Raw genomic sequence first — 14,669 nt, forward strand, 5'->3', positions numbered from 1 at the left:
ATAACACATTTCTCTTTATAATAAAAGCAAAGCAACAGAAAATCAGTTAGGATACAGTGGAATAACAGGAAGAGTAAACTTGACCTAATTAACATGCATAAAATAATACACACAAAAACTGAATAATACACATTCTTTTTAAGTACACCTGGAACAATTCAAAAATTTACCATATTATGGACCACAAAGTAAGGTTCTACAAATTTCAAGCAACTAAAATCATACAAAGTATATTCTAGGGTCACAGTGCAATTAATTTAGAAACCAGTATCAAATATTCTACTGGAATATCCCTGTTGATTTAGAAATTAAGAAAATATATGCTTAAGTAAATAGGACTCAATGAAGAGAATATATTGAAGATTATAAAATAGTTTTACCTGAAGGATAATAAAATTCCCAAGTATCAAAATATGTAGGTTACAGTTAGAGTCATGCTTAGAGAAAATTTAGAGCTTTAAAAAGCACATATTCAAAAAGAAGAAAAGCTAAAAGTCAATGAGTTATGCATCTATCTCAAAAAGTTAAAAAACAACCAAATAAAATCCAAAGAAAGTAGAGGGAAGGAAGAAATAAAGTTAGCATAAATTATATAGAAAATAAATAATGGAGAAGATCAATAAAATTCAGATATTGTTTCTTTTAGGACATTAGTAAAATTTTTAAAACCTCATATCGATACTAATGAGAAAAAAAGAAAAAGGCATGAAAAAATCATTATCAGCAAGAAAAAGGGGACATGGACATAGATTACGTAGACCTGGAAAAGTTAACAATAGGGTAATATGGACAACTTTTTGCCAGTTTGAAAATGTTGAAGTAATGGAAATTTCTAACAATATAACTTTTTTTTTTAACATCTTTATTGGAGTATAATTGCTTTTCAATGGTGTGTTAGTTTCTGCTTTATAACAAAGTGAACCAGTTATACATATACATATATCCCCATATCTCTTCCCTCTTGTGTCTGCCTCCCTCCCACCCTCCCTATCCCACCCCTCTAGGTGGTCACAAAGCACCGAGCTGATCTCCCTGTGCTATGCAGCTGCTTCCCACTAGCTATCTATTTTACATTTGGTAGTGTATATATGTCCATGCCACTCTCTCACTTTGTCCCAGCTTACCCTTCCCCCTCCCCATATCCTCAATTCCATTCTCTAGTAGGTCTGCGTCTTTATTCCCATCTTGCCCCTAGGTTCTTCATGACCTTTTTTTTTTTTTTTTTTTTTAAGATTCCATATATATGTGTTAGCATATGGTGTTTGTTTTTCTCTTTCTGACTTACTTCACTCTGTATGACAGACTCTAGGTCCATCCACCTCACTACAAATAACTCAATTTTGTTTCTTTTTATGGCTGAGTAATATTCCATTGTATATATGTGCCACATCTTCTTTATCCATTCATCTGTTGATGGACATTTAGGTTGCTTCCATGTCCTGGCTATTATAAATAGAGCTGCAATGAACATTGCGGTACATGACTCGTTTTGAATTATGGTTTTCTCAGGGTAAATGCCCAGTAGTGGGATTGTTGGGTCGTATGGTAGTTCTATTTTTAGTTTTCTAAGGAACCTCCATACTGTTCTCCATAGTGGCTGTATCAATTTACATTCCCACCAACAGGGCAAGAGGGTTCCCTTTTCTCCACACCCTCTCCAGCATTTATTGTTTGTAGATTTTTTGATGATGGCCATTCTGACCGGTGTGAGATGATATCTCATTGTAGTTTTGATTTGCATTTCTCTAATGATTAATGATGTTGAGCATTCTTTCATATGTTTGTTGGCAATCTGTATATCTTCTTTGGAGAAATGTCTATTTAGGTCTTCTGCCCATTTCTGGATTGGGTTGTTTGTTTTTTTGATATTGAGCTTCATGAGCTGCTTGTATATTTTGGAGATTAATCCTTTGTCCGTTACTTTGTTTGCAAATATTTTCTCCCATTCTGAGGGTTGTCTTTTCATCTTACCAATATAACTTTCCAAAACTAAAACAAGAAGAAATTAAATCTTGAATAGTCCTATTTTCTTTTATTTTTTATGTTTATTTTTTATTTTTTTTCTTATTAGTCATCAATTTTATACATATCAGTGTATACATGTCAATCCCAATCTCCCAATTCATCACACCACAACCCCCACCCCCCGCCGCTTTCCCCCTTTGGTGTCCATATGTTTGTTCTCTACATCTGTGTCTCTATTTCTGTCCTGCAAACCGGTTCATCTATACCATTTTCTAGGTTCCACATATATGCGTTAATATACGATATTTGTTTTTCTCTTTCTGACTTACTTCACTCTGTATGACAGTCTCTAGATGCATCCACGTCTCTACAAATGACCCAATTTCGTTCCTTTTTATGGCTGAGTAATATTCCATTGTATATATGTACCACATCTTCTTTATCCATTCATCTGTCGATGGGCATTTAGGTTGCTTCCATGACCTGGCTATTGTAAATAGTGCTGCAATGAACATTGGGGTGCATGTGTCTTTTTGAATTATGGTTTTCTCTGGGTATATGCCCAGTAGTGGGATTGCTGGGTCAAATGGTAATTCTATTTTTAGTTCTTTACGGAACCTCCATACTGTTCTCCATAGTGGCTGTATCAATTTACATTCCCACCAACAGTGCAAGAGGGTTCCCTTTTCTCCACACCCTCTCCAGCGTTTGTTGTTTGTAGATTTTCTTATGCCCATTCTAACTGCTGTGAGGTGATACCTCACTGTAGTTTTGATTTGCATTTCTCTAATAATTAGTGATGTTGAGCAGCTTTTCATGTGGCCTTTATTCTTTTTATACATTTTCCTTCATTTGTTTCTTAAGTCCCTTATTTCCTTCATCAGATATACAAAGAGGTGGCATGGCATTTCAGGAAGAGGATGGACTTGACATCTGTTGAATAAATATTTATTGTTAGCCTGCCTATATGTGCCAAGTGCTGGAACATTGCAGTCACCATGATTAGAGCTATATATAAATATATATGCTTTGTAAATAAAGCTCCCATAATTACTGTGATATTAACAAGTGGTTTATAGTTCAACCTTCAAACACATTTTCAGCCACATGTACTGCACAGAGAGAGGGAAATTCTGTGTTAGTGCTGACATACTGTACTGCTCTCAGATTAAGAACCACTTTGCTAGAGAAAATCTCCTCTAGTGGCTTACCCTGGCCAGCAGCTAGCTAGCTCCTTTCTTAGACAATAGCTAGTCCCCAGGTGTTATAAATTTCTAATTGCAAATATAAAACATCCTGTTTTAAGGAAGTTGCTGCTGAGAACCAGGGATCCAGTTTTAAATGAAAAAGACTAAGTGTGAGGGCATGAGAAGACAATTGGGAGGAAGACCAGCTCCTTTACATGTCGTGGGGAGATATGACTTAGTGTGAAGTGAACTCCAGGAAGAACCCCCAAAAGAGTGGTTTTATCTTCCTCAACTGGTGGTGAGTGCTGGGGAATATCAGGTAATGTGGTAGTGGTGTGATGCAGAACTCTAAGAAGCACATGTATCCAAACCTATGTCTGCTGGAGTAAATAAGAATGTCTTGTTCAGCTTCTCTTTGGGTGGGATTGGCTGCTGGGGGGTTTCTAGAAGCAGCACCCAACTCAATATGACTCTTTTATAAAAAATATTTTGTAATCCCCTCTTCTACTCCCCTGAAATGAAATTCACAGATAAAATAGCCTAGAAAGTTGACCGTATAGTAAAACTGTGAAAAAGTTATTGGTATTTATATGTAAAGCAGTTTTTTCCTCTACATGAGTGAATGGCAAGACAGTCACATGTGGATTAGGACAAGGACGAGGTTAGAGAAACTTCTGCAAAATGGGGGACTGTTCTGTACACAGCAGGACAATAAGTGTCCACCTGGCCCACTAAATGCCAGGAGGTGCCCCTGATCATTGTGACAACCAAAAATAACCTTGTGAAAGTCCAAAGTGCCCCTGGAGGGAGATGTTGCTCCCACAGAGAACCACTGATGAATGGGAATTGACCAAACAGCCCCAAGAGAATGCTCTTTTGCTATTTATTGGGTTAACTTTGCCACTTAAGGGAATCTGAGGCTAGAACAAGACCAAAGGGCTCCCAATTTAACAAAAGACCAAGCCCCAAATGATTTACCCAAAGTCAAACAGCACAGGGGCAAAGGTCCTCCCTGAATAGTACACTTTTAATCCGAACCCACACTTTGTGAGCACTGTCTGCTTCTTTGATTTCAGGGTCAGCTAACCTGCATGGAGCACCTGCTGTATGCTATGTGGTTTCTTCTCCCTGCCTCCTTCCTTCCTCACCCCTAACATCTAGTAGAGTATAATTTTTGTACCAACTGGTTTATTGACTGTTACAGAATCATTAATACTGTAGTTGGTTGCCTTGCTTACAGTATTTGTTATGCCACCTCCATGCCCTACCCCACAACTGGGCCCTTAACCAGTTGATAACTCAATGTCTGCATCCTTGGAATCATCCTTATATCTGGGCCTTGTCCAAGGCTGAGCTGTGTGAATGACCCACAGCTCGAGAAGGGACAGAGAAGATCTCTTAGAGAGCCAAGACCCTCCCCTGTCAGTCTAGGACCTTTCTCTACACAGTATGGCTTTAAGCTTTCATTATCCCCTGTTTTCCAGTGTTCGGTGCCTGTGTGGCCTCTACAGCTTTAGCAATCAGTCCCTTCTGGGGATTAGCCTCTTTCAGCTGACTCACCTTGGAGGTCTTTGTGCGCAGATTAGGGAGTTTTGCTTGTTCAGCACATCCTTAGCTTTACCAGAGCCTGGATTTCAGCAGGATTCCCAGAATCTCTCCCTTTTGTTTTTTGTTTTGTTTTAGTTTGTTTCTCCTTACTCAGTTAAAACGAATGCAATTGTCTAGAAATTTCTCTGCATTTTGTTCATGAGGCAATAGCTGATGGGAGAGGGAGTGATCATGATGTCAATGATTCACCAAAAGTAGATCTGTCCAAAGATTCCTTTTGTCATGGATCTATTTTTCCTGACCTTTTATGTAAGCAAAAATACCCAGGAGGCTGGGCTTCATCCACATACATACCTTTGAACATGTTGTTGTCTAGCTTCAAGAAGGAGTTAAAATTGTTATTACTAAAATTATTTGCAGTTAAATAACTCAGGGTAAAAAGACGAATAAAATCTTTTCAAGTTGTTCACAAGGGAGATAAGACATAGAATCACTTCCTACATCCTCCTCCACTGCAAACAAGTTTGAGGGATAAATAAGGGGCTCCAGGAGCTTAGCCACAGCCCCACTTTCAGGTGGGGACTTCAAGGAAGATTTCCCGGGAAAGGAATTACATAAGACACTGAATAATACCACAGCCAAGTCCCGGGGGCTCATTTTGTTGTACATAAAGTGATAGAAACGAGAGTTTTGGGTTTGGTCTTCTTTTTGGAGACAATATAGAGAAGATACAGGCAAAATCAGATGGGAAGTGAGATGAGGGCAACCAGAGGTGTCTAAAATTGCCTCTCTAAATTTTGGAGGGTGGGAGAGCTACCTATGGCAGCTGTAAAGTCAGAGAGGCTCTGAGAGGGAGGATGAGGTGTGTCTCTTTCTTGGGCTCTATTGCAAACACCAAAACATCCATCAGGTGAGATAAAAACAAAGTGAGCCACAGGTATGTTCTTGGAACGTTGTTGCTATTTCCCCTTAATTCTAAATGGTGTTTGCTGAACTGAGAGAAGGAAGGGATGGCGGGACAGAGATTCAACTCAACCAACAGCTTTGGTTCTGTCTGCTTTTTACAGGTGTTTTGGTGTTTGTGTCCAATGTGGTGGCTCTCTCCAAACGAACGGTCTCCCCAAGTGTGGATAAAAATGCATGAAGGGCTTTAGATGAAGGTTTCACACTTGAAATATTTCCTCCTTTCTCAGCCCAGGATAAGCTCGCAACAAATCCATCTTCCTTCCTCATCCTTGGGCCTCACACCTGGGCATGCCCTTTCTATGATAACCTCTCTTGGGAAGTATCTGGATGGGCAGAGAATGCTTGCCAGGCTGCTGCCTACTGGCCAGCTGTTCTTGATCCCCCTACTATCCGCCTTGCCTACCCCTGAAAGCCACCTGAGCAGACCACTAAGGACCTCTTGACAGCCTTTGGGGATGGGAAGTGTGCCTGCCTTTCCTGAAAGAGTGACCCAGATGCTCCTGGCCCCCACTCCTGTCTTCCAAGGATGAGCTTGAGCTTTTGCTGGGAGAGAATGCCTTCCACCTGAGTCTTGTCCATTCTGAAAATTCTGCTTTATGGCCTCATGACATATGCCTTCATCTAAGGAAGTTTTTAACAGGGGTTCATAGTAGGACTTCAGTCTACTGAAACCTTCTCTGAAATCATGTGCCAAATTTTGTATCTATCTGTTGCTTTCACATATTCTGACTCCCTTCCCCACAAAATGGTAAGAACCCTTGTGTTTAAAGAGTAGCCAATTTGTGTCATCTCTGATGTCCCTTAATTTCCCTGAAATCCAATTATATCCAGGGCATGGGAATTAATTCTTGAACTCCCTGGGCCTTGGACCATTCCCAAAGAAAATAAAAACAACTTCCTAGCCTGTCCTTGCTATGTCAACTACCCAAGGACTTCTGAGAACCTCCTGATATGTCTCAGCCAAAAATCTACCTGCCGGAATGGACACTTCACCCAAGAACATATCTGAAGGGGCAATAAACACATGAAAAGATGCTCAATATCATTAATTATGGGGAAATGCAAATTAAAATCTCAATGTGATATCTTTACAGATCCACTGGAATGGCTAAAATTTAAAAGTCTGACAATTCCAAGTATTGGAGAGGATTTGGAACAACTGGAATTCTCATACATTGCAGGAAGGTAGAAGAAGGGGAGCCCAAAATGATGTAGTCACTTTAGAAAATAATTTGACAGTTTCTTATAAAGTCAGACACACACTTTATCCTACAGCTAGCAATTCTATTCCTAAGACTTTATGCAAGAAAAGCACATGACCACACAAAGACCTGCATGTGATTGGTATAGCAGTTTTATTCACAACAGCCCCAAACTGTAAACAACACAAAGGTATATCAAATGTGAATGGATAAACACATTGTGACATATCTATACAGCAATAAAAAGGAACAGATTACTGATATATGTTTACAACCTGGTGATTCTCAAAAGCATTATGCCAAGGGAAAGAAGCCAGACACAAAAGACTACAAACTGTATGATTCCATTTATATGACATTCTAGAAAAGGCAAAGCTATAGTGACATAGATCAGTGGCTGCTAGGGGTTGGAGGTAGGAGGAGGAAATTAACTGTAAAGGGGCACAAGGAATTTTTTTGGAATGGTGAACTTGTTCGATATCTTGATTGTGGTGCTGGTCACATGTCTGAATACATTTGTCAAAATTCATCAAACTCTACATTTAAAATATGTATTATATGTAAATTATTCACCAATACAGCTGACTTTTTAAAAAAAACTAGCTGCAGAGCATTATTTTTCTTTATATATAGGACAGTCCAAACATGGAACTCTTTTTTGCAATGATAAAGGATCTCAGACTTGGGGTCAACACATATCATTTTATGATTTATTTTACATATTGGACTCTGGAGTTTATCCTAATTTCCTACTCCAACTGGCACTCTTTCAATTGGGAGCTGCTTTTTACATCTTTCCCATCTTAAATGTGGAGCCAGAGGATGTTATGAGCACTGCAGAGTCCAAATTGTGTCTGGTTGTATTTTAGGTCTATTAAATCCACTGCAGTGTTTGGAGCAGACTGGAGGGGAGAGAAGGAAGAGATCTGAAATAGACTGAAATACAGCAGTGGGGATGGAAAGAAGTGCCAGGGAGAGATATTTCAGCAGACTTTGTCAGGGACTAGATAAGGGGTATAAAAGAGAGCAAGCAGTGTTCAGAGAAGACTTTGAACAGTTTCCCATTGCTTTTGAGAAAAAGCCCGAACTCCTGAGCATGGGCTATCAGGCCTTCCATAATCTACTTCCAGTCTCCCTCTTCATTGCCCACTGCCTCTTTTCACTGAATCAGAAGCTCTGCAAGCACAAAATTCTGTTACTTAACAGCAGCTGTTCAGTACATACTGGTTGTATATACATATATACAAATGTCCATTCACCTACTGATGGACACTTAGTGTTGTTTTCATTTTTTGGCTATTACAAACAAAGCTGCTATGAATATTCTTGTCCAGGTCATTGTGTGGACATATGCTTTCATTTTCCTTAGGTAAACCGTGGTAATAGAATTGCTGGGTCATATGGTAGGTGTAGTACATCCATACAATGGAATACTACTCAGCAATAAAAAGACAAACTATTGGTGCACACAACAACATGGATGAATCTCAACATGCTTCTGCTGAGTGAAAGAAGTTGCATACCCTCCCACCCCCAGCAAAATGACAGCCCGTATTGTATGATTCCATTCATATAAAATTCTAGAAACAGCAAACTAATCTATAGCAACAGAAAGCAAACCAGCAGTTGGGAGGGCAAGGGACAGTGAGGCACATAGGGTGAGGATTATAAAGGTGCATGGGGAAGCTTTTTTGGGGTGATGGATATGTTCATTATTTTTATGGAAGTGATAGTTTCACAACTGTATACATATACCAAAACATCATACTGTACATTTTAAATATGTGCAGTTTACAGTATGTCAATTATACCTCAATAAAGCTGTGAAAAATACTCTTTGAATAAATAGCAGGCTCTCTGTAAATGCATATAGAATGAATGTAGAGAAGTGTTCATTGTTGGTTTAAGGGACACAAACCAATATGCCCAATAAATATTGGTAGAATTAATGTACAGAAGAAATATGTGAATAAATAGTAGGTGTTCAATAATTTTATAAGGAATGAGTGAATGAATGAATGTATTTGACAGATGTTTATGTCAGCCTATCATGTGCCTGGGACTATCCTAGGCTCGTGGGAATAGATTGGGGAACAAAACAAAGATCCCTGAGCTCACAGAGCTTTAATTTGAGGACAGTAAACAATGAAAAGATAAGTAAAACACATATAGTGTGCTAGACAGGTGCCAAGGAGAGAGAAAGCTGAGAAGGGGGACAGGGAATGTCAGGGAAGGAGACTGACATTTTTGAGATTGTGGCCACCCTCCTCCCAAGGGTGACGCTTGAGAACAGACCTAAAGGAAATGAGCGGACCAGGTGGGTATCTAGGAGAATAAAAAGTAACTGCCCCAGAATTGAAGAAAAGAATAAGCAAGAACTGAATGAAACTTCTGACGAGTGAAACGCAATAGCAGGAGCGCATAAGTGCTAATAACGACGGCTGCGGCCGGCACCTTCCCGGCCCGCCGGTCCTTGCGTTGTCCACGAGGAGGCGCTCCTGCTCCCGCCCCGCAGTCGCCTTCCGCCGTCGGCCAGTGCGTGGGCACGCGCAGAAACCGCTAGGCGGCGTCGGTTTCCCTTCCCACGCGCGGACGCCGGCGTGGGCCGACGCCGCCGGGGTGCCCGCGCGTGCGCAGAGCCGAGGCCGGTCTGCTCTTGGGGCGGGGCGGAGTGGGGCGGGGCCGAGCAGGGCGGGGCGGGGGTTTGAGGTGATTACCGAGCCGCGGCGGCTGCTTCAGCCGTGTGGGGAAACCGAAAGTGGGCGGCGGCCGCGGCTGTAGCCCTGGCGGAGACAGTGGTGGGAGCCGGGCCCAGAGGCGCGGGGACGGACTGCGGGCCCGCAGAACGAGGTGAGCGCAGGTCCTGCTGGCTGCGGGAACGACAGGTGCCAGGCGAGGTCGGACGAGGTTTCGGGCGGGCGCGGCGCACCTGGGTGACTAAGCGGGACAGTGGCCCGAGCGGGACTCGAACGGACCCGGGGCCTCTTCCCTGCAGCCGCAGAGGATGCCCTGGTCCCCACCCCGGAAAGTGGTCTGGGCGCCAGGGGAGTTGGGGTTCCAGAGCGTTGTGTTTTAAATCTCTGATGGGACCGTCTGGGGTTCACCTGGGAGTCGGACGGACCCCTGCCGCCTGGGAAACAGTGCAGTGGGGGCAGTGCAGCAGGGGGAGGGCGGGTGTGTGGACAGGGGTGGGAGGTGCTGACCAGGAAGTGGTTCCCGGTACCGGCGGGCGGGCGCCAGCTGCCCGCCCGGAGCAAGGGATATCCGAGCCCCCTGGCTGTTTGAACTCCCACACCGTGAGCTTTTAAGTTCCTCTCTTTACAGACCCGCCCCTCCAGGCCGCTGGAGCAGTGCAGGACACAAATACTATCCGTTTCTCTCAAACCGTGAGCACCTGAGCCCCGGGTGGGTACAGAGCTCCAAGTTAGGAGGGAAATATGAATCCATGAGTGAGTTATCTTAACTTTCACCGTGTTCCCCAATAGGGTCAGGTTCTCAACCTCAATTTAATGGGAGGGGGCGTGGAGCCGGCACAACTGTTCTGCTCCGATCCCCTTGAGTGAGTAGGTACAATACATTTCCATACATAACCAAGGGCACCACTCACTCCCAAACAATTTCAAAGAACCGGAAAGGGAAATAGCTATATTAGAAAAAGTCTTGGCCCAAAAGGATTATGAAAGCCACTCTACAAAACAAAAACACCACTGACCTGAGTCATCCCTCCATCCCTATCCTTCACCCCCCCCCCCCTCGCCCCTTTCGTGCAGGTGGAAAAACTGCAGAAAAGTGCCCTGCCTAGTGATATACAACAACTTAAAGACAGAGGTGGAACTAGACCCAAGTCCCAGCTGCTTTGATGTATAGGTGTTGCATACTGCAAATAGCGTGGGCTTTGCAGATTTGGGTTGGAACCTGGGCTTCTCCACTTGCTAATTGTGTGATCTTGAACAAATTACATACTTTCTTTGAGCCTGGTTTTCTCTTTATCAATTGGAAATATATAACTTACTCTGCAAGGCTTTTGTGAGATAACTACTGTAATTCCTTTGGCTCATAACAATAGTCAAGAAGTGTTGACTCTCTTTCTTCCACCAAACTTCCCATATTTTACATAATTGGGTTTAGTTTCTTGGATGCAGGGACACATCTTTAAGTGCTCTATATAATATAAATTGGCACATGGTGGAGATTTTTGCAGTTCCATTCAACTGATATTCATGGAGCATTAGTTACATGCACAGGACCGTGCCAGGGGTAGGGAATTGCTCTGGGGTCAGCTGGATTAGAACCCACGTCTCCTGTGCCCCAGTCCAGGGCCCTTTGCCAGCCCACAGCCCCCCTCTTTGCTAGTTAAACACAGTGAACTCTGAAGCAGCAGTTGGTGGTTCCTTCGGATTTCAGTCCCTGTAGATTGGAAATGAAATGTAATCCCTGCTAATGCCCTTTTAAGTGAACTGGCTGAACGTGGCTGAATGAACTATTGTATTTTGTACCAAGAGATTTAAACTCCTTGAAGAACCTCTCAGAAGTTCTCTGTGCAATATAATCTAGTTGGAGACCTAATATGAACGTAAAGGAAAAATACTTTATAATCCAACTCTAAGCGCCTACTCTGTGTTTGATCAAGTGCTATTTCTAAGAACTGAGATTTGACGTAGAGTGAGTGTTTTGCCTCTGGGCACTTTCGGGGTCAACACATAAATACAGAAAAGACAGAAGTTCCTTGGTGCTTGGAGTGAAATCTAATTTCATATTTATGTGAATTGGTTTTTCCTTATGCAAAACTGACTTTCTCCTCCCTCTGTTCCCACCCTTATGCTTTTGAAAGCTTCATTCTTTTCAATATTTCCTCATTAGGCCAATTTTTTTAAAATGTTGTCTTTCAAACAAGCTGAAAGTATTGATAATTTGTCATTTTGAGCTGAAGATGTGTGTGAGGATATATGGCAGTTAGAGCTTCTGATCGGCACAAGATACTCAGTGTGACCCCAAAGCAAACTCGATATTTTAGCTATGCAGCTTTGTCAGGAGGAAGCAAACCCATGATTTCCGTTAGATCTTTGGACCCCCATTTCAGCACTTGAAGGACTCCAGGGAAAGTTGAGAACCATGGATCTAGCCCATCCTCCTCATCTTCCGTATGAAAAAAGCGACCTGAAGTGACTTGTTCAAAGGGTCATAGCTAATGAGAAGCAGAATTGGGATTAAGACCCAAACTCCTAACTAAGCCACTTATGATCTCAGAGCTTTCTCCAGTATGTAGATTTATGGAAAGCCTTTATTTATTCATACTATGTAATTAGTAATGCATGGATAATTTGGAGGTTGAAATTGCAATAATTACAAAAAGAAAACTGCTCTCTAAATATACCCTGAGGGAGTATATCACCACCTGAGGGCATTAATTACTATCTTTCTTTTTTTTTTTTTTTAAACAGGATTTTTTAAAATTAATTTTATTTTTGGCTGCACGCAGGCTTTCTCTAGTTGCGGTGAGCGGGAGCTACTCTTCGTTGTGGTGCACAGGCTTCTCATTGCAGTGGCTTCTCGTGTTGCGGAGCACGGGCTCTAGGCACGCAGGCTTCAGTAGTTGTGACACTTGGGCTCAGTAGTGGCTCACAGGCTCTAGAGCACAGGCTCAGCAGTTGTGGCGCACGGGCTTAGTTGCTCCGCAGCCTGTGGGATCTTCGCGGACCAGGGATCGAACCCGTGTCCCCTGCATTGGCAGGCGGATTCTTAACCACTGCGCCACCAGGGAAGTCCCAACTATCTTTTTAAAAAGAGTTGATAAAGGAGTAATTAAGGTGGTAATAAATAGACTATAATTGGAAATAAAAGATAGCATGTTAAACTGTTGCAAGATGAGAAATCACCTTGGAAGAGTCTTAGACAAAAACCTTCCCTCTCTTAGGCTCAGTTTATTGATTTGTAATAAGGGGTTTGGGATAGACTAGATGATGCACAGACATTCTGAATTTTAAGGGCCTGGCTTGTTGCTAAAATAGTGTCTTCATGGAAGAAGGCAGCCGTTTACCAGAAGTATGTGCCCTAAGGAGATACTAAAAATTGAGTAGCTGACTGAAGAAGGTAAGAGAGATTGCTTGGTGATTTCAGTTTACCCTAACGATTCTTCAGATTTATTTGTGGGTTTAGTGCCACTCTTCAAGTCAAATTTATGACACAAAAAAAATGCAATGAGAAAAATGAGCCAAATAGTACAGTTGGAAATAGTTGAGAAAAGAGGAACTGAGAGGAGAGAGCATATACGGGAGTGACACCAGCTTGGCTAAAGGTCTTTGGGCAGCAGGACTGAGGAAACTGCATCTACAGGAAGCAGATCGCATGCAAACGATTGAGCCAGGGAGGATCAACTAATGGTAAAGGCAGGTATCCAGAGGACACCAAAACCTGCTTCTTCAGAATAAGACTCTCCTGGGACCATTTTTAGGTGTATTAGAGAGAAAAGTTGTGAATTTACAAATACAGTTTTGAAAGTGAGAATTATTTTAGGCTATTTACATTGTTTAAACCTTGCTTTCCTAAAGGTTGTCATTACTTTCCCCTAATCCTTGCCCTACTTCTTGCACATTGTTAGCGTTTCGGGGTACTCAAGATTAATTGTATAGCAAAATAGAAAAGGAACAGTATAAAAGGATTGAATTTTTGCAGCAGTTGGCAAGTATTTTGGATTTGGGTGCCACACCCTTAAATCAGAATGTGGCAGATCCCCATTTCATGCCACTTTAAGGGCTAATCACTAAATATGCCCCAGGGTTGTTCTCCGTATTCCCCAAGTCAAATTTACTTTCAGAAGCCAACTCTGTACGTTTGGAGCAGCTGTCTGAAAGGATGCCCCATTTTTGGGAGCCAGAAGACCTGGGTTCTTTTTTTTTTTTTTTTTTTTTTTAGAAATTTCATGTAATGTCTGAAACATTTATATTAACATATTTCCATACATATTTCCATACAAATACAAATATAAGATTTTTAGAAATTTCATGTAATGTCTGAAACATTTATATTAACATGTTTCCATACAAATAACCCAATGAAAGTTTAGTATTAGTTGTTTTGTTTGTTGTTTTATACTGCAGGTTCTTATTAGGCATCAGTTTTATACACATCAGTGTATACATGTCAATCCCAATCGCCCAATTCAGCACACCACCATCCCCACCCCACCGCAGTTTTCCCCCCTTGGTGTCCATATGTCCATTCTCCACATCTGTGTCTCAACTTCTGCCCTGCAAACTGGCTCATCTGTACCATTTTTCTAGGTTCCGCATACATGCATTAATATACGATATTTGTTTTTCTCTTTCTGACTTACTTCACTCTGTATGACAGTCTCTAGATCCATCCACGTCTCAACAAATGACTCAATTTCGTTCCTTTTTATGGCTGAGTAATATTCCATTGTATATATGTACCACATCTTCTTTATCCATTCGTCTGTTGATGGGCATTTAGGTTGCTTCCATGACCTGGCTATTGTAAATAGTGCTGCAATGAACATTCGGGTGCATGTGTCTTTTTGAATTACGGTTTTCTCTGGGTATATGCCCAGTAGTGGGATTGCTGGGTCATATGGTAATTCTATTTTTAGTTTTTTAAGGAACCTCCATATTGTTCTCCATAGTGGCTGTATCAATTTACATTCCCACCAACAGTGCAAGAGGGTTCCCTTTTCACCACACCCTCTCCAGCATTTGTTGTTTGTAGATTTTCTGATGATGCCCATTCTAACAGGAGTGAGGTGATACCTCATTGTAGTTTTGATTTGCATTTCTCTAATAAT

At 41.8% G+C, this 14,669-nt stretch overlaps 1 protein-coding gene across 1 annotated transcript in view; it reads left to right on the forward strand.

Moving 5' to 3' along the window:
• The first annotated feature begins 9,571 nt into the window (after positions 1 to 9,571).
• TDRD7 (tudor domain containing 7) overlaps positions 9,572 to 14,669 on the forward strand; it is a 95,080-nt gene continuing 89,982 nt past the window's right edge. Inside the window, exon 1 of the mRNA XM_059925122.1 lies at positions 9,572 to 9,718. The gene's annotated coding sequence lies outside the window, so the exon portion shown is untranslated. The remainder of the gene's footprint in view (positions 9,719 to 14,669) is intronic.

Source organism: Balaenoptera ricei, chromosome 6, assembly GCF_028023285.1.
Source record: "Balaenoptera ricei isolate mBalRic1 chromosome 6, mBalRic1.hap2, whole genome shotgun sequence".
In the NCBI taxonomy this organism is placed as follows: domain Eukaryota; kingdom Metazoa; phylum Chordata; class Mammalia; order Artiodactyla; family Balaenopteridae; genus Balaenoptera; species Balaenoptera ricei.